Source organism: Notamacropus eugenii, chromosome 6 (genome assembly GCF_028372415.1).
Source record: "Notamacropus eugenii isolate mMacEug1 chromosome 6, mMacEug1.pri_v2, whole genome shotgun sequence".
In the NCBI taxonomy this organism is placed as follows: Eukaryota; Metazoa; Chordata; class Mammalia; order Diprotodontia; family Macropodidae; genus Notamacropus; species Notamacropus eugenii.
In genome coordinates, this window is record NC_092877.1 from 283,268,244 (window position 1) to 283,273,560 (window position 5,317).

Genomic DNA, 5,317 nt, shown 5'->3' on the forward strand with positions numbered 1-5,317 from the left:
CATGTTAAGTTCTTTAATTCTGCCAAATTTGGGGTCAAGTTTGAGGAGTTCTATGGAAGCTTCCAAACCACATATCTCTCCTTTTATCCCCTGGTGGATACATATGCATATCATAATGTCTTACTTGCTGTAGTGCATAAAATTACAACAATATACCTTGCATATACTGTAGATTGAAGAACTGTATATTCCTTTTGAATTCATTGAAACATTCAATTTAAGAGATTAAAACCTCTGGTTAAAGCTTTTCTTCAAGAGCACTCTTTTAACATGAGAATAATGGCTTACATTTGTATTAATACTTTATAGTAAAACCAATTCACATGTATTATCTATTTGAGTCTCATAATAATCCTATAAAGTCAATCATATGAGTAATATTCTGCCCTGTTTAATAAATGTAGAGAATAGGCCCAGAGATATTAAGATCCAAGTTCACACACTTTAGAACTGAGAGAGCTGAGTTATAAATCCACAGAATCTTAGTTGGAAAGATTCTTAAACACCATATTCCTGTACTTGAATTGTATAGAGGTTGTGCCTTATCTGCAAAATTCTCAAATGGTCCATTCAGTAACCACTCTAAGTCATCTTTATTGTGTTGGAAGGTCACCAACTATTACAGAAATGTTGTATTTTGTACATATATGACTATTAGGAAGACTTTGCTTTCACGAAGGGAAAATGACCACTATGCACCTTCTGCCCATTTGTTTCTAGTTTTGCTCTACGGTGCCAAATATAACCAGTCTAAACATACTTCCTCAAGATATTAGATACTATTAAAATCACCCCTCTTGGAAACTCAACATCTCCCACTCCTTCAATTTTTCCTCATAAGATATGTTTTTCTATTTTCTCACTTTGTGATGGCTTACCTTTGGAAAGGTTCCAAATTTTCTAATCTAAATATAAGCGCAACCCTCCCTCTTCATGGACAATGGAAGGGGAATATTAAGCCCTATCATTAGTTCTCATATCCAGAAGTATAAAGTTATTTGGTAATTAGAGAAGGCAGCATTTAGTCCTAGTAGGAGAAAGTGATTTAAAACAAAGGAATCTAATGTGAAGTGTCAGGGGACAGGATAAAGACAAAGAGCCCATGAGCATTCATTTTTTTTTTTCCTGAGGAACCTTTAATAAGAACTAAACTAGGGTTAAATTGTGAGGGTGTCTATGTTTCATCTGACTTGGGATGACAGCTCCGGTGTGACTTCCAAGGAAAGCAGGGGTCTTCCTATGACTCCCACTCATCCTCATCTTCCTCTCCAGGTGGTTGTTGCAGCATTGGTAGGGGTGGAATTGAGTCTGATATTCTGGCAAAGGCTCCCCCAGGGCCTTCCCCAGTGCTTGCCCCAGGTTCTTTCCCTGAGATGCCTTTGCACTTCATGACTAGTTTGTTGAAAAGATCTAACATTAGGTCACCACCTTGGCTTGTGACTCTCACTTGTTCCTGTTCTTTCTGCCTCTTTTTCTGCAGCTTTCACTCCTTCATACTCTGTAGCTTGGCCTTGCCAATACCTCGGCCTGGTGAATTGACTTTAGCAGGGTTGCCCATCTGGAAGGATCCACTACTTCTTTTGGGGATATGTGAACTGCACCTGAAGGAGGCATGCTGCTGTTATCCTCACTGGCTGGTTGGGCTGAGGTGAACTGGGACAGAGGAGGGGGTGGAGGTGCACTGATCAATACCACAGGCGCTGGTAGAGGAGGTGGTGGAAGTGGAGGTGGTGGGCGTGTTACTGGCATGCCACCATCTATTTCTGACTTAAATGGCTAGGCAAGTTCAGTGTTGAAGGTGAGTAGCTCAGGAATGGTGCCAGGGGCAGAAGGTGCTATGCCAGGGCCTAGATCAGCACTGTACATGAGATCATCAGCAATGCCAGGAAGGTCAGGAAGGTAGGATGGCACATCAATCTCAGGCACCTGGCCCAGATCTGGTACATAAAAGTAATTCTCTGCTACCTGCTGCTCCAGTTGCTCCCTTTTGCTGGTAGATAAGGGGGCATCAAACAACTTCTCAGTCTCTATCTCTAGTATCACATGAGTCTTTATCACAGCCCCAGCCAGAGGGTCCAGAAAGACATATTTCTTGTACAAGTTCTCAGTGGTGTTGAAAAACAGCAACGAGCTGAGGGAGTTGATGCTGCTGGGGAGGCCCCCAAGTTCCTCCTCGGCCTTATCTTCAGCCTGGGGTCTGGTGCTCACACACGGGGAAGTACTTCCATTTTTTCTGCAAGACCGTTTCTTCTAGGTGTCAATGTCTGCTCTGGATCTTGTGTCGGAGGCTCCTCTGAGACCCAGGATCCTGGGCTCCTGCAAAGATGAAGTTGTTCTCCTGCACTTTCTCTGGAGTTGGATACTTGGCACTAGAGAACACCTTGATTGCTTTCTTGCTGCCCTTGATCTTCTCAATCTTGGCCTGAGCCAAAGAGACTCTCTTCAATGACCTGCAGCTGGCTCTGGCTCACTTCTCTCTGGCTCATTTCTACTAGTTGGGAAATCCTGCTGAAGATGTCACCAGGGACCTCTTGGAGGTACTGTAAAGCATCTGCCACTTGCTGGATAGCCTCTTCTCTTCAAAGATTTGGCTGGATCAAGGGCACAGAGTAGGCTTGGCCCTTTGGGTAATGTGACTGTGTCATGGTGGTCATGGTGCTTGGATGCCCTGGGTCTGGCCCAGCCTCAGGGTGGGAGTCTGCTGTCTGGCATTGCCACTTCCCTCTCCCTATCCCAGCTTCCGGGTCCTAGCATGGGTATTCAGGTATAATGATGACCCTGGTAGGTGGAAGAGGGATGATGACAAAGAATGGAAGAGTGCAAAGAAGACAAATTTGGAGATTCTATGAATTTATCTGGCAGTAGATATACATAAGTAAATACTATGACAGTAAGGGATATTTAAAAACATAGATATTGTCATTATTTAACTTTTGCCACCCTCACTGAGCATCTGGTAGAATCACAAATATTAACTAGCAAGAAAATATGTATTCATGAAAAAGCTAATTACAATGGAGACTTTTTCAGCTTGAAATCTTCATAGAAGTCAATCTTTTTAATTAAAAGGTAAAAAAAATCATTATTGTAAGCTATTTTGTGCACTGTGAAATACTTTTTTTCCCTCTATGTAAATTAATTTTTCTAAGACATATTCAGGACATTTAAAATGGATGCTTCCTGAAAACAGATTCTGAGAGACACAAAGGAAATATCTTGTAGCAGTTTTACTTCTATAAACAAAAGAAAGGCAAGTGATGCCAAATACACATATCTTTCTAGTTGGAGTAGTATTTATTACAGCTGCTTTCCCCAATGAGCTCCAAACACTTCATACACATCCAATTACTACTTAGCATTTTTCCAAGGTTGGTGGCAAGTATCATTATCTACATTTTACAATTAAGAAAACTGTGTTCCAAGCAGAACGAGACTAGACCCAACTCCACTCTCACTATTCAATGTAAGGTTTGCTTTTAAATTTTGGGCCAGCAGAAGAATAAAATATAACTATAAAAACAATGTTAATGATTTTTTTTAACAATTGTACCGTGGTGTGTGTTGTACACAAATGGTATATATGTATATTATATAACACACATGTTCATATGTATGCATATGAGACATCATATTTGCATGACACATGTATATGCAAATATATGTGTATGCATACACATGCATATTATTCATTCTTTTAACCATGTCCAACTCTACGGAGTAAGTTAATTCAGAAAAGCATACAGTCTTCTTGCAAAGATACTTTAGTGACTTGCCATTTCCTTCTCCAGTATTTCACTAGTTTACAGATGAAGAATTGAGGCAAACAGGGACAAAATTACTTGTCCAGGGTCACGCTTCAGGTCTGGTGATTTATCCCTGCACTGCCTTGCTGTCACACACCCAGACACAGACACACACACACACACAGACACACACACACACATACATACATACATTCAAATGAGTGTTGCCCTTCAGTGAAGTCATAGATTGACAGATTTACAGCTAGGGGATATTTGAGTCGACCAAATCCAATGTAGAGAGGCAAAGAGACACTAAATCACTCATTCAATGTCACCAGATTAATAGGAGTTTGGGATAGAATTTGAACTCATATTTTAATCTACAAGCATTTATTAAGTTCCTTCTATGTACCAGACAAGGTACTAAGTTTAGTATGCTTCCATATACTTCTTGGGAAGCGCGGTGTTTTTCTGATGATATTCTGCTATCCTATAAAACATTTTTTGAAACTATACTATATCCCTTGTCTCTCCAAATTGAGCAACTTACAAACTTATCACTTTTATGAAGACCAATTATCTCTATTCTCTTATCCCTGGTAGTTAATAGCATCATTTTTTAGAGATGAAAAGGAGGCTCTTTAAAGGTCATTGAATTTTAAAGATAAAGAAATTGTGTCCAAGAGTGTTAAGTAGTTTTGTTCAGATCACTAAGTGAATTGAGACTAAAAGATAGATGTTCCAATAATAAGAAAGTAATTTAAATATTTGTCTTGTTTTGTTTTTTAAGTCTCATCATTTTACACAAATTTCTTCTATGCACTTAATAGAAGCTTGGTTTTTAAAAGGATATTTGCTTTTCTGAATTACAGTTGATACTGAATCAGATTTTTTAAAAATTTACTTCTTACATGATACTGAATTTATATTCACATGTGATCAGTTTCTTAACATGTGGGTCAAGAATAACTTTCTTCTTCTAGAAGTGTGCAGTCTCACAATTACAAGATACTTAAAGGCATCTAGTCCAGTCTACTCCTGAACAGAAGTCACTTGGTAATATCCATAATAAATCTGTTCAAAAATCTCCAGTGATCTCAAATAAATGAGGCAAAAATTTCTATATTTAGATATCTCTAAATTTTTGGGAAAAAAACTTTTTGATTTTTTTCCCTCCTCTTTCTATTGAGTGATAATCTACAACTTTGAAATTTGGCCTACTTTTGTACTCTTGACAGCTAAAAGTCCAGTTCATCTTGTTACCTTCCAGCATACTCTCTCCTGAAGCGATTCAGCAAGGGAAAAAAAATAGGACTACTCCTTTTTTGTTTGTTTGTTTAGAGCACTCTGGTTCAGTGAATGCAATCTAGATCAAGTGGGTTTAGTTTGTTTTGGTTTATTTTAGTTGTCATGCCACATTATGGATTTATTTTGAGCTGGTCTTTCACAAAGACATCTAGGTCTTTTTAACCTGAAAAAACATCTACCCATTTCTGTCACATTCTGTATTTATGAAGCTGTATAATTTTTTTGGGGGGGGGAAAGGTGTTGGATTTTGCCTTTACATCCTGGAA

The 5,317-nt window shown here is 38.8% G+C and overlaps 1 pseudogene; it reads right to left on the reverse strand.

The window, feature by feature from the left end:
- Window positions 1-1,237: 1,237 nt before the first annotated feature.
- On the reverse strand, window positions 1,238-2,654 carry LOC140511414 (WASH complex subunit 1-like; annotated as a pseudogene).
- Between the last annotated feature and the right edge of the window lie 2,663 nt (window positions 2,655-5,317).